This window comes from Pteropus alecto, unplaced genomic scaffold, assembly GCF_000325575.1.
Source record: "Pteropus alecto unplaced genomic scaffold, ASM32557v1 scaffold75, whole genome shotgun sequence".
In the NCBI taxonomy this organism is placed as follows: domain Eukaryota; kingdom Metazoa; phylum Chordata; class Mammalia; order Chiroptera; family Pteropodidae; genus Pteropus; species Pteropus alecto.
In genome coordinates this window covers 27,020,598-27,040,548 of record NW_006440638.1, presented here as the reverse complement: position 1 = coordinate 27,040,548, position 19,951 = coordinate 27,020,598, and the positions used below count along the sequence as shown (strand labels likewise).

The following is a 19,951-nucleotide window of genomic DNA, read 5'->3' as shown; positions in this document are numbered from 1 at the left end:
TCTAATAAACTTCATTCAAGTCAATTCTTCCTTACTGGTTTAATTGTTACAGTCCTCATCATAATCATTCCCTTGCTCAGAACTTCAAATCCTTTGCTTCTTTCCATCTGTTCGACTTTCCTCGCAACCCCATCCTACCTTTTCACCTATTAGACCCCTGAGGCTAAACAGTAGAATACGGCTTGTAAAAAATATGCAGGTGTTCTGATTGGTCTCACACTAGTGTCTCAGTGGGCCTTTACACTGACAATGAGGACAAAAATAAAATTAAAATGACTCGTAATGATGGCATATTTATTTCCATCCAGTTGACACATTTAATGCAGTGAGGAATAGTTAAACATGACAAAGTTCAGTTAGTACAAGTAATTTGGCAAGGGTCACAGAACTAGTAGACCCAAGATTGGGAGTCAAACCCAGAACTAGCTAGAATTCTTGCTTCTAATCATGGTGCCATACTGCAGCATGAAAGATATTCTCAAAGTAGTAGAGGAGAATAGTTCCAGGTTTCATCAAAGAGACTAACAAACCAATAAAAAATAAAGTGGAGAGGATTTCTTCTCTAAAAAAGCACACAAAATGATATAATCATTTTACTTTTTAAACTTAAGCTGCTTACTCATCTCTAGCTATTATCAATCATGATGTGATTGTGAGGAAGTATACTTCAAGGTTAAATGCAGGGGGAAACTATCTTCATCTCTGGAAAACAGCCAAAGGACCCATGTTCAGTTTGTTCTTCTGCACGGTGTAATTGCAGCTCTTATAAATAAGATTAAAAAGAGCCTTGATCATCTCTGAGAGCCCTTATTTTCTTTGGGGATGTTTTTTCAGGTGCCCAGTGTTCTGCAAAGTAGGTATCGCTGCTGCTTCAGCATAAACATAAAGCTCTGCAATTTTGCCAGGAGAGAAGCAAATTATTTGCCAAAATAGGGCCATGTAGAAAACTCAGAAGTTGAAGGCTCTTAAGAACTTTTACTGACTGATATTCATGGTTTTTTGAGCTCAGCAACCCCAAACACTTTATAATTGCAAACAACATCTGTATAATAGCACTGTCAGAATCCAGATGTGTGTGGGGGTTATATCATACACAAGAATGTATGGGTAGACTACTGCTGCGTAAAAAATATATCGCCGCTAATGATTTAAACCAACATAAAATGGAGAATCAAATTGATAATCCTAATGCTAAATTTCATCCATGCACATTTTAGTATTTTCGAAATCAGGGTATAGCTTAATGATTTATGCAGATCATAGTTTACTTGGTAGCATTTTTTCCTTTTGTATGTAAAAGAATGGCATGATATATATGGATGACATCCTATTTTCTTTGGGGATTATTTTAATAAAATAAACACTGACATTAAGGGTATTCTCAGTATGAATAAGAAAATATACGTTTATTTTTTCATTTCCAATATGCACATCAGATTTTGCTAAAATGAAGTTCTATTGAATTTTTCTCTACTTTACCGACTTTTGTTTTTGACACTTCAGTGACTTCAAGCAACCACCTTCATTTCATCACTTAACTTGTGTATAAGACCATCTACATTTGCTGTCTCCATGTTCTAACTATTGACTCACTAGCCCCACCCCCACTTCCTTATGCGATGCTTAAGTGAAGCTGGCTTTTTTCAAGGTTAAGAATAGCCTCTTTATTTTTTATTTTTAAAATTTTTTTATTAAGGCATAATTGACATATGACACATACAAGTTTCAGGTATACAACGTAAGATTAGAAATTTTAATATGTTGTGAAATGTAGAAGAAACAGCTTCTTAATCGCCAAACGTAAAAGCCTCTGTAACTTTTGACACTCAATATCCACCTCCTCTTCAAACTTTCTCTTGCCTCCCATGGTGACTTGTCCTCCTTTTCCACCATACCTGGTCCCTTCTTTGCTGACTCTACTTCTTCCACACACCTCCATAATATAGACATGTCAGGCTTCAACTCTCTACTCTTCCCTTCAAAATCAATAAATTCCCCACTTCCCTGTTGACTGTCTGTATGTAAATCCTAAAAGATTTGTTTATATCACTTCCTTCTGCGGGTCTCTGGTATCTGTTTGATGACCTTTTTTGTGTTGTTGTTGTTTTTTTTCCCCTGCTTTTATATCAGCTGAAAATCGAACTCATTATATCAAACTCATTATATTTCTTACATGCTCTCCAGACTTCAAGGTATCTGACAGCAACACCATCATCGTTCTCCCTGTGTCATAGCTATGTTCAATACCTCAGGGTCAATTTTGATTGTCTTCTATTCCTTTTCCTTAATATTATGTCAGACTATTCACTGGGCACCATGAATGCTTTCTTCCAAATGTCTGTTTTATCTGGCCTTCATTTTCTATTTTTATTGTCACCACTCTGTCCCAAATCCATGCTTCCGACCAATTCATTACAGAGGGAAATCTGAGTCCCAGAGAAGCAACATGACATTCCCCACCCTTAACCTTTACTAGCAGCCAGAGCACACAGCTTGAGGCCAGAGCTCAAGCTCCACGTTTGGCAAAAAGGGGTTACTAAATGCCATTTGTCTAACTGAACTGAATTGTGCCATAACAATCTACAAAGAAGAAGTATATCTGGGAGACAGGGAGAAGGATGATGGTGTTGCTGTTAGATACCAAAAAGTCTGGAGATAAAACTTCTTGGTGAAAAAACCATGATGAGTTTAGTTTTAGGTGCAGATGAAGTCTTAAGTCAGAGAAGGATTGAATCCTAAACTCTGCAAGAAATTCATCCCTTCTCTTCTTGCTTTCTTTTTAATTTTTAGATGACAAACATGATTGTTTAAAATTTCATTGTCTTTCTATTTCAAGCCCTTTCATTTTTTCAGATAATTTTAAAGTATTTTGGGGACAAATTTATGAGAATTCTATATCTGTAGTCAAATATATGAACTTTTACTGTCAGTCACAAGCTAGATATTTTTTAAATGTTGTTTCAGTTGAACTTCGTTTAAATTTTTTCAGCTTGTATAATTAACAAGTAAAACTATATGCTTAATGTATGCAGTATGATATTTTGATATTGTGAAATTATTACTACATTCAAGTTAATTAACATATCTATCACCTACATTAAGATCTACTCCCAGTAAATTTCAAGTATACAATATTTTATTAATAGGTATACTCACTATGCTGCATATTAGGTCTATAGATTTATCTTATAACTGAAAGTTTGTACCTTTTGACCAACATCTTCTAATTTCCCCCACTCCTCATCCCCTGGCAACCCTTATTTTATTCTGTTTTTATGAGTTTAACTATTTTAGATTGCAAATATAAGTGAAATCACTTAGCATTTGTCTTTCTGTGCCTTTGTTATTTCACTTAGCATTATGTCTCCCAGGTTCATCTATCTTATTGCAAATGGCAGGATTTCTTTCTTTTTTAAGGCTGAATAATATTCCATTGTCCTACCACGTTTTTAAAATCCAGGCGATAAAGTGTGTCACACTTTGTACGGTTGCTGTAAAGATGTTCTCAATTAAAATACACGAAACATGAATCTGATTTCTAATTTTACTTTTTCTAATTCAGAACCCTGACTTATGAGAATTGTGAAGCAGAGAAAATTTCTTGTTCATTTTTTGACCTGTTCTTCAAGACCCACATGAAAATACATGATGTTGACATATTTTCTTTAAATCAACATCCTTTCCAAAGATTGTAAACTTCTCCCCTCCTCTATCCTTCAAAAACATTTCCAATCTCCCTTCTTCTTTGGCCTCATAAATAACCTCAATCTAATTACAAACTAACTTTTATCTAGCTGGCATTGAGTAAAATGAGTTGATAAATTAGTTCATATTAAATGTGAATAACTACCAACATGATCTCCCAAAAGATATACACCTGTAAACATTTTTTTTTCTTTAAAGGAAAAAATTATTAAAAGTATGACTGGTAAATTATATATAATCTAAATGTCAAAAATGAGGGCATTTCTGATTGTTCCATAATATTGCATTATATGAAATTAATTTATTTTATAAAACTCATGAGTTCAAAAGGGGGTACTGATTAAGTAAATTTCTTAAAGTGGAACACTATTCAGCCATTAAAAATTATGATATACATCTACATTGACTTGGAAAGGTGTTAAAGACTAAAATATAGAATTGTTTATATGATTGTGTTTTCTATATGTGTGTGCTTATTTAAAAGGTATGTATAGACATATTAATAATTATTTAAATTGATTAAATTATTTTAAATGATTAATTTTCTTTTCTGGATTTTTTGGGGAAGATGAATCAGTGGTGAGAACAGAGGAGATGTGGAGAGATGCTGATTTGCATTGGCGGAGAGTGTTATATGCCATGCTTGGTGGACTTCCAAAATTCTAAAGGTGAAGTCGAGGATGGGGATGAGAAAGACTACACTTGGATCACAGAGGATTCTTTAGGAATTTCTTAAATTCAGAGTAGTGAAAGATACTGAAAAATGGGAGCTTGGGAATCGGCCAACATGAAGAGTTTGGGGAGAGCGGAGGAATGAATTGGGGGCAGACTGACCTTCAGTACTCAGAGTACTCAGTTCCTAATGTAACAGTAGAATTAATTACTTCAAGCAAAATGTGTTTAGGAATGTAGGAGTCTATCACTCACAAGTGTGGAAAAAGTTAATCTTTCAGTAGCGATACCACATTTTAAACTTGCCATAAGGAAGATAAGCGTTGGTGGGGTCTGTATGATTATGGGCTGATGATCCATACCACATATAGTCATAAAGATAAGTGGATTCTAAATAGATCTGGTGATAGATTCTATTTATACTTCTGGTACTTATTAGAAAAGTCTACGGACTCATTTGAGGGATATATGTTCTTCACAATTAAAGATGATAACCAGGCCCTTAATGAGCCCATATGGAGTAATACACTGTCTAGTATTAACAGCATACTCTTGCCGCTTTTTAGGAAGCATTGTTTGCTAGAATCTTTTCATAATCTCTCAGCTAATCATAAAGTGTAATAAAATCATTGGAAAGCTTTTACAGAAAAACTTCATCTATTTGACATTTGATTGAGAAATAAATATTTCTACTTTGGGTACTATTTTAGACAACTCGACATCTCCATATAGAATCTAAAATTTAAAGAAAAATATCTGTTTTTGATGAAATTCTTTTAAAATTTACTGTTTCTTTAAACAGGGGAAAATAACACAATTTAATCTTTTCTTGATTTCGTGGACTAAGCAAGCTAGAGTCAAAAGCCATGTAACCCAGGCCAAGATATTTAATTTTTCTTAGCTTTCTTTTCCTTCTATGCAAAATATATCAAAACCTATATTATAGGTTCATTACTAGAATTTAGTGAGATAGTGCATAGAGAAGCTTAGCTTCAATTCTGGCATATAGAATACAATCAAGAGTATTTACCAATATTAGTACCAATATTGACCAACATTTTAATTAATAACATCAAAACTTGCCTCAACTTTAATCATATGATACTATAAGGTTATATGGCCCTGGACAAAATGGACAAGATTACTGAGGTTTTGAATTATAATTTTACATGTTCCAGTATCTTAACTCATTGCAATATATCGATACTGATTCTTCTCTTCAACCACTAGATTTTCTGCTTCTTATGTACTCTGCTATAAAAACTTGGCACCTGAATTTACTAGGATTGTATAAAGTAAGTATAAAATAGATTTTAAATGAGAGCCGGAGGGACTCTCTTATAAGCAAAGTCATGGATTTTAGTGTATGAAATTTGTGATATCTACATTGGTTGTTCGGAAACTTTTCTTGAATTTAATTTATTTTAGATTTTCTTCTGAAATATTTGTCAGGCATCTGTTGTATAAGGTCTAGGTCACTGTCATAGACATTTATTCAATGATCAAGTATGTTTGAGGACTTAATATGTTCAAGATGGGCTACTGTGCTAAGTATTAGGGACACAATGATAAATGAGTTAGGCCCTACCTGTACTTAGGTACACTGACCAGAATGTTGGCCATGATCATAGCTTAAGATTGGTATAGAGTATCAGGTTGAAAAGTTATTTTATCTATGTATGATCATATGGGGGAAATAATATTTAAGTTGGTTAATTAAGAGTTAGATAAATAAATGGGGAGAGAAACAGGGACTTTGAAAGTTCAAAGGTCCAGATACGAGAAAGAATTTCAAAAATTTGATGACCTCAGTAAAAGCTCATTATAGATAAAATATAAATGGAATAGGAGGATAAAAATATATGGAGTCATAACATGAGAGAGTGCATTAAACAGAGACATTGGTAGGCAGACTGCAAACCATAGTAAGATTTGGTGCTTTGTGTCACTATTGAAGATGGGGAATGAAAGGTTTAATCCATGGAGTGATATACTCAGGTTTACATTTTTGAAGGTCATTTTGTCTTAACTGCAGATAATGGATAAAGGGTTCAAGTCAAGAAATAGAGGAGCAGTGGTCCAGGGGACAGGTCACAGTGACCTATACTTGGTATAGGTAGAGATTTTCACAAGGGAAAACTGTAGGACTTGAAGACCAATAGAACAGAGAGTGAAAGAGGGGCAAGGATCAAGGCTGGCTTTAAGTTTTGCCAACCATGCAAATGATGATACCATTTACTGAACTAAGGAATACTAACAGGGGACTATATTTGAAAGAAAAGATCAAGATCTGAGACTCAAACTGGGCAAATTTGAGGTAATTTTGAATTAGCCATTTAGAAAGAGACTAACAGATGTCCCAACTCTCCTCCTTCAAAAATTAATTTTCTTGTGGGCTCCAATTTCTTATTCTGTTCTCCTGCATCAGTCACAGGTCCTGATTTTGTACCAGCAATTACACTTCTAGGGAATTACCCAGGGTAAATGAAAGTATAATGTCCACACAAAGACTTATAGACAACAAGTATTCATAGCAGTTTTATATATAATAAACAAGACTAGAAAAAACCCACATGCCCACTGGCAGGTAAACAGAAAAAAAAAAGTGTGACCAGCAATTACACTTCTAGGGAATTACCCAGGGTAAATGAAAGTATAATGTCCACACAAAGACTTATAGACAACAAGTATTCATAGCAGTTTTATATATAATAAACAAGACTGGAAAAAACCCACATGCCCACTGGCAGGTAAACAGAAAAAAAAAATTGTGGTACATTGTTACAGTAGAATACTACTCAACAAAAAATAAATAAGTAAATAAATAAATATATAGAGCAAACTATTGATACATGCAACAACATGGCTGAATCTCACAATCATTACACTGAGTAAAATAAACCAGTCATCCTGCCAAAAAAAATAAATCATGCTTCTATTTTTATAAAATTCTAGAAAATGTAATCTAATATCTAGTAAGATAGAGAGAGAAGGAGAGAGTGCAAAGGGGCATGAAAAAATGTTGAGGGTGATAACATAAGATATTTTGATTGTGATGATAGATTCATGGGTGTATATGTATGTCAAAACTAATATAATTCAATATACTTTTTACTTTTAAAGATTTTTATTAAAATATGGCCAACATAAAATATTATATTATTTTTAGTTTCACAATTCAATATATTTTATGCATTGTATATAAATTATACCTCAATAAAGTTATTTAAAAAGTTAACCCTTGATCACTTGCTCCCAAAGCAGATGAAATCTTCTTTTTCTATGTCCCATCACAACAACCTACACACTACATTTGTAAAATACATCCAATTGTGTTTTAGCACTAATGTTTGCCTAATGTCTCTCTATCTCTTTAGATTGTCAGCTGCAGAGAGATTATGCCCCTCTGTTCACTGTGCTTCCTCCAGCACACTGAATGACTGAATGAAGCATTGATAGTCTCACTTGTGCTGGTAAACATCTGGAATAAATCTCCTTTCCTGTCAACTCAGGCCCCCGGAGGACAGGGCAATAGGGGACAAATCAATGGTGACTATGAGGAAAGGTGTCCATTTACTGTGCTCTGGTATGCAAGTGGGAGACGGAAGGGGTAAACAGGAGTGGGCATGAAATAGGCTGGAAACAATGCTTTAACTTGAGATACACTCAGAAACCAGTAAAAAATATCTACATAAAGGTGCAATACAATTTAAAAACATTATATTTGAGATGTCCTAAGGGACACCAAAGAACAATGTTTACATTTATTTTATGATTGGTGATGGAAATTAGAGAGAGACTTTTGTGTGTGTATATGTTAGATGCAGCCTTTAAGGAACACCCATTTGGAATGAAGCAATGTCACACATCACATTGGGCTTCCACTTCCATCCAGCTAGATTCTGAGCTCACTGCCCTCAGCAAGCTAGCAGGTTAGACGCCAATCGAGAATAGAAAGATCTCAGTCCCAGGAGATTCATTTTAACTAAATGAAAACAGCTCGTAAAATAAAAATAAGAATGAACCTTCATGAAAAATTTTAGGGTTGTACATGGTGGCAGTCTCAAAATGTAACAATAGGGTCCAAAGGTTGTATTAAAAAGATGTTCTTAGGGTCATTTAAGCCACCTGAAATGATCAACTATGGAAAATAAAATTCTAGAGGGCAAATCCTGGCACTTTATCTATACATGTAAAAAGATGGTTAAATGCTTATCTAGCTATTTTTAGATATTCAGATATTTAGATATTCAGTTTAATGATGTTATTCTCAAAAGCATTTTTGTAAATCGGCATTGCCCGTCATTTTAATTGAATTTATATTTATTTAGCCAATGCGTTCAGTACCACAGTGTTGCAAATTGTAATTTAAGATATAATCAATGTCTGCTTTCAAGAATTGGCCTCTCCTTTCAAATAGTGATCCCTGCCCTCTATGCTGCTTAAAGAAGACATAGTAACATACTTAAATATATTAAAGAAATTCTGTGATTTAACACTCAACCAAAAAAATATGAACATTGTTTCAAGGGGTTCAGAGAAAAGAGAGATCTATGTGAGCAGTACTGAACAGGTAATTCTACATAGAAGAGGCTGGCTATGAGGTTACCCATGAAAGATTCTTAGAATTGGGGAAGTGATCTAAAAATAGAACATCCACAGGGAAAAAAAAAGGAGAAAGTGTATGAGAGAGATGCTAGAGAAAGCTCGCAGGTTTTCCTCCTTGTTAAAAAAAAAAAAAAAAAAATTCTTATGGTGCCTGAGTTCATCCAAAGTCTCAGAGAAAAATATCTGAGAGCAGCAGGGCTTCTCTGTAATGATGTGATGATCTCATCTGAGTTAAAAAACCCTCAAAACAGAAGGAGAGTTAACTGGTAGCACACACTCTCTCTCACCTCCTCTCACCAACACTCATTGCAGACATTATTTACATATTAGAGCCTTTTTGACCATGGACCTCATATTTGGCCTTCCTGAAGATAAGGTGTTAAATGGCATAGGCTAGTTTGATCTATTTCTAAATTTATTTTTATGCATTTTTGTAGTGAGAGATCTTCTAGCAGGGTACTAAATTTCTAAATGAAATTAATCTTTCCTAATGATCTTAAAATTAACCTGAGTAGGGCTTATAAAATAATAGATATTAACATTTCCCCACTTTGTAATTAAAAGCGATCCACATCATACCATGTGTTTCAGAAATGTCATCGTAAAAATATAGTGATGATCTTCCTCCATAATCCCAATGGCCAAATCTTTCAAAAAAAAGGATGTCATCCTATTTTTAAATAATAATATTATACTATTATTTATAGTAGCTTGAAATTTTTTTAATATTAACTATAATAGATCAATTAGAACGCATAATTTATATTAAGAATATCAATTAGCCTAGGGCCACAGATACTGTCAATAAAAGGAAATAATTTTAATATGTGTTTAGCATTTTATAGGTTCAAGACAAGGTTCTTTGTAAGTTCACATACCTTATAATCACTATAGCAACCCTATGAGGAGAATATTATTAGCCTCACTTTATAGATGAGGAGACCGAGGTTCAGCAAGATTAAAAGCAAAAAAAATATGGACATGAATTTAAGTTATCCAATGCCAATCCAGATATTCTATTATACTGTGCTGCTTCTTCTTTATAATTGTAGTGATTATAATAACATGGATTAGGCACTTATTGTATGCCACTTTCTTTGCTAAGTGTATTATATTCATGAGTCATTCCCATCATAATGTCCCTATGAAGAAATATCACTGGCAAAATTCACTGGCCAGAAACTGGTTGCTCAAGGTCACACAGGTGGTAAGCAGGTGGTAAGTAACAAAGCTAGAATTTGAACTCCGAGTTTAGAACCAACACTATTAGTATACTTTGCTGTCTCTTACAGAGTGGTGAAATCCTAAAAGTGAATTGAGTTACAAGAATTCAGATTTCATTCAGGGGATATCTAAGTGATAAGGTGAGAGAGAAAACCCATTCTCTTGAGGAATCAGACAGCAAGCACAAGTTGAAACCTTATTAGAAGTTAGTTGCAGTATATGATCACCTTCCACAAGAAGGACACTTTGCTTTTTGATTAATATCCTATCTTTAATTAATAATCACAAGTCTCAATTATGAATTACTTTTTATATGTGCTTGAGACCATGCTTAGCACTTTACATAAAATATCTCATTTAATCCTCACAACCAGCCTATTCAGTCTATGATTTCTTTATGTGAATCAAGGGAATGGTCTACAAAGCCCAAAGAACTGTAGCAGGTTTCAGTCTACCTGATTAGGAGTAGGGAAGCAGTAGGTTAAGAGTAGGAAATAGAGCAATTCTGGCCCCCAAATGCCTCGAAAGCGAATCATCTCTTCCTTTTACAGGAATACCACAGTTTTGAGATTATTCAGCAGTCACCTAGTGATATGTAATGCATGGTTTTGATCCAAATGTGGGAAATGTACTATAAGAAGAAACCCAATATGTGGTGCTTGTTGTGCAAAAGAAGAAGGCTCCCTTGACAATGTGAATGGATGAAACATGGAAGAAATATTTAGGCTGCTGCCCATGATCAGAGTTGGAGGGATGGGAAAAAAAGAAGCAAACACTTCAAAAGAGGGTAAAATATTGCAACATTCTTTATGTTTGTCAAAAGATGATAAGCAATTCGGCAAAGAGCTTGCTTGCCTTCCACTGTGTAAAGCTGTTGCTAGATGCTGGCTTGCCAGGACTGCATGTCCCAGAACCTCCTGCATCAAGATCTTGCCAGTGAAAGGTGAGCGGAGGAAACGAATGTCACTTCTGAGTTGAGGTGATTAAGAACAGAGCCTTTTATACTTTCTTCTCCCCTGTTTTACAGCTATATTCTAGTGGTTTTGAGGCCTTAGGAAATGGCAGAGTCAGGATGTAGAAGAAGTCCATGTCCCTAATTCATTTCATGGAGAAAAGCCCTCAACAAATCAGAAACACCATGTTGGTTTACTATGTGAATAAGAAATAAACCTTTGTTTTCTTATGTGAAGTCACTAACAAATAAAGATTTGTTGTTATACCAGCTTGTATTACCCTCACTAACATAGTGTAGACATGTGAATCTTCTTTATTTCATTAAGAACAGATGTTGTATAGTGCAGTCAATTATCCATTGTCATTGAAATTTTGCATCATGACTACACTTGGGAAATCCACAGGGAACCGTGAAACTTTGTTTTAACCATGAGAATATTGGTGATAAAGTAATAGAGGAAGGAGAGCCATATGGTACCATTAATTCAATTTTGTATGCTCACATACTCCCGATTCTAGCGAAGATGTAGTATGGAGTGGGGACTGGATTAACCCTATCTGAAACATTTAAAAGAGAAAGAACAAACAAAAAAAAGAAAAAGGAAGGAAGGAAGGAAGGAAGGAAGGAAGGAAGGAAGGAGGTTGCATTTTAAATATGAGCCCAGCAGCTGACCAGTACAAAGTACAGGACAGATGAGAAGGAAGGAAGGAAGGAAGGAAGGGAGGGACGGAGGGAGAGAGAGAAAGAGAGAGAGAGAAAAGAAGAAAGAGAGAAAGGGAAGGAGGGAGGGAGGGAAGGAAGGAAAGAAAGAAAAGAAAAAAGAGACAGAAAAGAAAGAGAAAGAAAAAAAAAAGCAAGACATGTGAAGCAAATTTTCAAGAAACTGGCTATCAGCCAATGAAGCTCAGAGGTGTCCAAGAGATAGGAAACAAATGTGTTGAGCCCTGTGATTGCCCCAGCTTACTGCACTGAAAAAAGGTGGAGCTTGGCAGACTCCTTGAGGTGAGGAGACAGAGCTGAGAGCCTGGAGAGATAAAGCCCATAGAGGTAATAGGACAGAAAATCAAATGGGTGAGCTGTACACAGAACTCCAGAGATCTGCAAAGGGGCCTAGCAGAGTACAGATTAGAACACATCTGTAAAGAAATCATCAGAAAGCAGGAAAGAAAACAGTTCGAAAGGTTTACAGGTAATAGAGCCTCCTGCACACAGAGCCTGAAATAGTGCCAATTCCCACTACTCAGACTAGAAAACCACTTAATTCATGGGATCTTGGGGAAAGAATTTGGAATATCTTGCCTCAGTTGTATGGAATAATTAGCTCTACACTGTATGTGACTCTGGTCATTCCTAAGAACTCTTAAAAGCAAGACCAGAAAAAATAAAACTGTTTCATTTAACAAAACTTCATCCCAGAACAAAGCTCAAGAATATTTGAAATCTTAGATAAAGAACAAGTTGGAGCAATAGAAAACACCTGGCAAGGTGACAGACTTAAACCTAATGATATTAATAACCATTAATAAAGAAAGCTATGGTGTTATAGTAAGATCAGCTAAAGTAGATTTCAGAGCACAGAATATTACCAGGGATAAAAAAAGATCATTTCATAATGATAAAGGATCAGTTTCTCAAGAGGACATAATAGTCCTAAATATCTAGATAAAAAAATAAAACAATACAAAAGAGCTACAAAATACATGAAACAAAATAATAAAAAGAATAAGTAGATAGAAAAAAATCAATAAGGATGTATGACTTTTACAAAACTATCGACTAATTTGACCTAATTCATATTTATAGAATTCTTCACCCAACAATAGTGGGCCATAAAACAAGCCTCAAGAAGTTTAAAAGGATTTAAGTTTTATAGTAACAGAAAGTTTTCTAAAAAAAAAAAAAAAAACCCAAATATTTGTAAACTTTAACACACTTCTAAATAACCCATGAGTCAAAGAAGAAAACAAAAGGGAAATTAAAAACTATTTTGACCTAAATGTCAATGGAAACACAATCCATAAGTATTTGTGAACTGCTACTAAAGTAGAACTTAAGAGAAAATTTATAGCACTAAGCACCTGTACTGGAAGAATTATCTCAAGTCAATGACCTCAGGTTCCACATTAAGAGACTAGAAAAAGAAGACTAGAAAAAGTATACCTAAGGTAAGTTGAAGAAAAAACACCAAATGTCAGAGTGAAATCAATAATACAGAAAACAAAAATAATACATAAAATCCATTGGACCAAAAATTAAATTTTGAAAAATCAATAAAATTGATAAGCTTCTAGTCAGACTGATCAAGAAGAAAAAGAAGATACAAATTACCAATATCAGAAATGAGAGAGGTAACATAACTACAAATTCTACAGATATTAAAAGGATAATAAAGCAATATTATGAATACATTTTATCAATAAATTGATATCTTAGATGAAAGGCACAAATTACCAATGCTCACTCAAGAAATAGAAAATCTGAGCAGGTTTATAACTTTTAAAGAAGTCAAATTTGTGGAGGAAAAAAATCTCACAATAAAAACTCCAAGCCAAATGGCTTCATTTCAATAAATGCAGTAAAATTAATTAATAAAACCAACACCTTTTCCTCGTAAAAGTTCTCAGAAAATTAGAATTAAGAGGGAACTTCCTCAACCTGATAATAGAAATCTATGAAAAACTTACAGTAATATCATATTTAATGATGAAAGCCTTTCTATTTTCTCCAAAAATCAGGAAAAAGAAATGGATCTCTTCCTCTGTCACTTCTATTCAATACTGCATTAGAGAGGCTAATTGGTGCAATAAAGCTAAAAAATTAAATGAGTTCCTACATACTAGAAGCAAAGAGTTGAAATATTTAAAAACTACTATTTCATATAGCCTCAAAATTCTTTAAATATTTAGGGGTAAATCTAACAAAATGTGTGCAAGACCTGTATGTTAAAGGATGCAAAACATCAATAAAAGAATTTAAAAAGATCTAAATAGATATTTTTTTCATTGATCAGTAAGCTCAATATTGTTAAGAAGTCAATTCTTCCCAAATTGATCAATAAATCCAATGTGATCCCAAACAAAGCACAGCAGGTGATTTTGTCAAAACTGACAAGCTGTTTCTAAAATTCATGTGGATATCCATAATACTCAGAATAAGCAAACAAAAACAATCTTAAAGAACAAAGTCAATTTTCATTACCTGACTTCAATATTTGTTATAAAGTGACAGTAATTGATAGAGTATGGTATTGCAATAAAAATAAACAATTGTACCAATGAACTAGAGTAGAGAGTCTATAAATTGACCCACACATATTATGGCAGCAGATTTTTGACAAAAGCAATTCAATTGAGAAAAGAAAATCTTTTCAAAATGTTGCTAGGAAAATTGGATTTTCATATGCAAAATGATGAACTTTAATCTATCCCTCACACCAATGTAAAAACTAACTCAAGATACACTACTGATCTAATGAAAAATCACAAAACTATAAAACACATTAAACCATAGAGAAAATTTTGGGACTTCGGTTTAGGTAAAGATTTTTAGATACAACACCAAAGACATGATCTATAAAAGAAAAAAATAACAAATTGGACTTTATAAAAATAAAAGTTTCTGCTTTTTGAAATATTCTCCTAAAAGATTAAAAAAAAGATAAGCCAAAGACTGGAAAAAATATCTGCAAAGCATATATCTGATAAAGAATTTGTCTCTAGAATATATGAAGTAGTCTCAAAAATTCAAGAATAAGAAAACAACTTAAAAAATGAACAAAGATTTAAACACTTTACCAAGAAAGAAGTTAAGATGGCAAAAAGAAATCTAAAGACATAATCAAAATCATTAGTCAATAGGGAGGTACAAATCAAAACCACAGTGAACTATCTACTATGTATATATTAGGATGGCTAAAAATTGAAAAGACCAACTAGACAAAGTTTGGTGGAAATGTAGAGGAATTGGAACTCTCCTACACTGTTGTTGAAAATATAAAATGGCACTACCATTTTGAAAATAGTTTGACAGTTTCTTAAAAAGTTAAGCATACCCCTACTACATGATCAACCATTCCTCTCCTAGGTAACTACACCCAAAGACTTGTATATAAATGTTTGTAGCAGCTTTAGTTTTGATAACTGAAATAACTGGAAATAACCCAAATTTCCATTAACAAGTTAATGAATAAACAAAGAGGTAGATCCATACAGTGGAATAATACTTAGCAGTTAAAAGAAATAAACTACTGATACATGCAATAACATGGATGAATCTCAATTACAGTAAGTGAAAGAAGCCAAATACTGACCATCTTTAAAACATTTTAGAAAATACAAATTTATAATAACAAAAAAAATGCATGGGAAAACTTTTGTGGGTGTTGAATATTGTGATAGCAGTTTTCACAGACTTACACATAAGTTAAAATGTATCCTATTATTTATTTTAATTATGTGCAATTTATTTTGTTATATGAAGTATATCTCAAAAAGCTGTTAAAAATCAGGCCTTAAAATGCATTATTTCTATTAAACCTCACAATCTCGCTGATGGTAATTGCGGTACTATTACCATTTTACAAAAACAAAATCCATACTTTTGGAGAAGGAGAACTTAAGGAGGCAATGTAAGAAATAGCTGAAAACATATTCAACAGAAATAACTACAATGACTTGTATGCAAAGCATCTGATGCAACAAACATAAAATAAGAGTGATGAAGACAAGAATTATGCCCTTAAAAGTACAACCTCTGTTAGATGGATTTACATCTTGGACAGGTAAATGTCCAAATACACAACAATACTGAATGAGATAATTCTCTTCTGATAGTCTGTTCATGTGATTACAATGGTACTTTTCCAATTTTATGACAATTATGTGAATCTCCACGACTGACTCCCTACAAGACTGGGAGAGCCTCCAAAGTGATGATTGATAATGCCTTTTTCACCTTTCTAGTCCAGCATCTAGGTCAATACCAAGTATAGAGTCCACATTAACAAATACTTCATGAATATATGACTACATAAATGATAAATACATGAATACAAGTGCGAATAAATGAATGAAGAGCCTGGTGTATACAGAGAATAAAAATGTCAGTTTCATATCAAGACCACTCAACTTACTCCCCATTTGACTTTAGAATGCCTTCTTGAGCTTATATTTAAGTGTGGATGTGTCTAAATCAGTTCAAAATCATTCAAATAATAGAAATAATTCAAATGATTAGAGGTTAAAAAGAAAGAAAGAAAAAGCTTGTCTATTTTGCTCTTTTTCCTCAATTTCTCTCCATAAAGCTTTCTGGCTTAGGCAAAGCAATCACCTAACTTGAATTGCTCCATTTTGTCCAAAGTGTATTACCTTCCTGGTGATTGTTTCAAATGAAAGACAAAGAGTAAATGTGTTGTTTTCAGTATGAAAAGTCTGTTTTCATCCCCTGTGAGGCTGCAGTTTCAGTCTAGATAAAGAAAGTGTAAAATAGAGAAGTTTACCATTTTGGTATTACTTTCAAATTTCTTCAAGCCTTTCTTTAGTCACATATCTACAGTAGAGGGTTCCAACCAGTCTGCTTAGGTACAGAGTTGTGAATCTATAAGTGGGACATGAGATAATGATCTTCTCAATACTTGGGGCTGCCAGGTGAAGCCTGGGTTACCCAGCACCCTGGAGCAATTCACATTCAGCCATGAGGAGCCCTTATGGGATCTCCTAGGAAGGTCACCCAAGATGGAGTCTGATAGAGGGTTAAAAAGTGGTCACAGAAGGCAGATACAATGAAAAACAACACACTCATGGGTCCACCACAATTTGTTCAACATTCAACCAGCTGGGCATTAACTTCTGCTACAACCAGCTGCAAAGTATACACCAACGCCCATAATGACTAAGGAGTTGCTGGGATCACTAGAAAAACTCATATTTCAGGGCATAGGTATAGCAGGCCAAGGGTGGGAGTTCAGAGAGCACTTGTCAGCCTGGCTTTAGGTAGTTGCTCCATATCTCCGTCTTCACATAAAGATGATATGACTGCCTTGTAGATGTGGGGGCTCTAACACAGCCTTCCACCATCATCATTGTGATGTACTTGCAAAAGCAACAACAAACTTGGATTGAATTTCATAAACATTGTCAGAAGATATGTCAATATTTTTTTTTCATGTGAAAGCAAGAAGAAACTAGATTTTTTTAAAAGATTAACTCATAAATTTTTGAATGGTTGTAAAAATGATTAAACATTTCTTGTCAAATATGACTACCAAAAACTGGAAAATCATATTAAAATATCTAGTTAGAATTGTAGTTACCACTGAAAGTATAAGATCTGGTAGAAAAACTTAGGTTTGTAGAAGTAAGCACAGATTTCTCTTTAAAAAACATGAAAATTATTATCTGAAAATTTTATATAAATTATTTAACATAAAATATTTTCATTATAGTTTTTATTTTTTATTTTTATCTTAGAGTTGTTTGATTTTATTTTTGTTATTGTTGAATATAAAGAAGGATATATAATTTTTACCAAGCTCCATTTAGATCCCCTCCAGTTTCCTATAATGTGGCATATAAATATCATTTTATAAGTGTGCTATGAAGTGAAGACAGTAAGCAGTAATATCCTAGTATATGAGTAACCTATTAATATTCATAGCCAGATACTTTGTTCTAGATTTAAAGGAGGCAAAAACCAGAAGACTTCCTTAACTTGTTGACTAGGCAAATATTCAATTTAAGATTATATATTTCCTAGACCGCACAAATAAAAAATAAAGGCCGAGATAATGATGGTATTTCAGGTCTTTAATTTCATCTGGCAATGCAGCCCTTAGGGCAGCAGTCACTGGTGTTTTATGCATTAATTGCCTACCATGGAGCTTTCTGACACAGAATAGAAATTAATTTTATACAGCTTACTATTGTAAAACTTGCTTACATTTTTCATGACACATGCAGAATCTAAAGATTTAAAAAATACAAAATAAATAAGCTTTCCATTTAAATGTGGCATTAATCTATTGCTCTGAGCCTAAAATAATAATGTGAATAAATCTGGTTAAAAACAAAAATTCTCAGTCTACGGCCATGCCACCCTGAACAAGCCCAATCCCGTCTTATTTCGGAAGCTAAGCAGGGCCGGACCTGGTTAGTATTTGGATGGGAAACCACCTAGGAAGACCAGGTGCTGTAGGCATTAAAAAAAAAAAAAAAGCGATTATAAGCTGACAAGGTCCTTGCAATCTGTGAGCTCACCCAAGGGTTGCCTCGCCTAAAAACAAAAACAAAAAACCGCATACTTAATTTTTGCTATTATTTATTTCTTCACCCACTTTTTAAAAAAATCTTATCCTATGAAGCCAAGCCAAAATATTCTGTATTTGAAAAATCAAATTTAGTGATTGATGGTGAAGTAGATAAATCACAAAATTAAGAGGTATGACAAGTAGATATTTCTGATTACAACCCTACAGATTTTTCAGTTGAGTATGGATCAAATCAATTTTTTTAAAATTTTAACTGGAGTTTCCTCATCTCTAGAATGAAAGTGTGCATTAAATATTTATTGAGTCCCTGTGAACATCATGTGATTTTGTGATCCTGTTTAACTTGTTGCAGGAAAAAATATATTAAAATGTAGAGAATCCTAGCAGTATTGATAAATTTAAACACAGGGTTGGGGAGTTGAGTTTGTACTCTGAGTTATTATTGACTTTTATGCCATACTGCCTACTAATAAATAAACAGCAAGTGCCATGATAAAAATTCTGTGATATGGGATATCGATAAATTTTGGGATTGTGGCTGGATTGACCTCTCTTGTTTATTAGATACAACTTCATGATTTGTTAGCTGCTTCATCTCCTGTTACCTCCAGTCCCCTTCATTGTTTTGTCAGAATTTTTTTTTAACACTGAGCAAAATCTTCATGGTGCAGAATTTCCCAGAAGTGGCCCACATTTAAACAGGAGGATTCCAATTATGAAACTTAAGAATGTGCCATACTCAGCACTCCCTTCTGATATGTTCCTCTTCCCACCTTCCCTCCTTTCTTGACTGTCTAAGATTAAACTAATTTTTTGAAAGTTCCCTTTTTATTTTTTATTATTATTTTCTTATTTAGTTTCAAGTATACAGTACATTGGTTAGACATCTATATAGTTCATAAAACGATACCCCCAATTGCACCCTCCCTCCCTTGACCCTCCACCTAGCCAAAGTATTAATTCTAACTGCATTCCCTATGCCGTGCTCTCCATCTTCATGACCATCCATCAGCTACTAATTTGTACTTCTTTAGCCCTTCACCCCATTCTCCCAGTCCCCCAAATCCTCCTCTCCTCTGTTTGACACCAAATTGTCCACTATATTTATGAGTCTGTTTTTGATTAGTTTGTTCTTTTTATTCCTTAGATTCCGCATATGAGTGAAATCATATAGTGTTTATCTTTCTCTGTCAGACTTAAATACCTTCTAGGTCCATCAAAGCAATATCTTTTTCCATCCTCTTCCTTTTCATATGTAGGGGTCTTGTTTTCTTATCCTTTCAGCCACTCTTATCTTTTGGTCGGAGCACTTAGTTCTTTTTCACTTAAGGTACTTATTGATAGGAATGTAGTTGTTACCATTCTTTACTCCTGTTTTTGATACATGTTTTTTCTTCTTAAAGAAGTCCCTCCAACATTTCCTGTAATTCTGGCTTGGTGTTGATAAATTCCTTTAGCTTATTTTTGTCTAGGAAGCTCTTTACATGTCCTTCAACTCTAAATCGTAGCTTTGCTGGATAAAG

The 19,951-nt window shown here is 33.8% G+C and overlaps 1 protein-coding gene and 1 pseudogene across 2 annotated transcripts in view; one reads left to right on the top strand and one right to left on the bottom strand.

The window, feature by feature from the left end:
• GRM7 (glutamate metabotropic receptor 7) overlaps positions 1-19,951 on the bottom strand; it is a 769,756-nt gene that overhangs the window by 675,259 nt on the left and 74,546 nt on the right. The gene's annotated exons all lie outside the window — the stretch shown is intronic.
• On the top strand, positions 18,240-18,358 carry LOC112484390 (annotated as a pseudogene).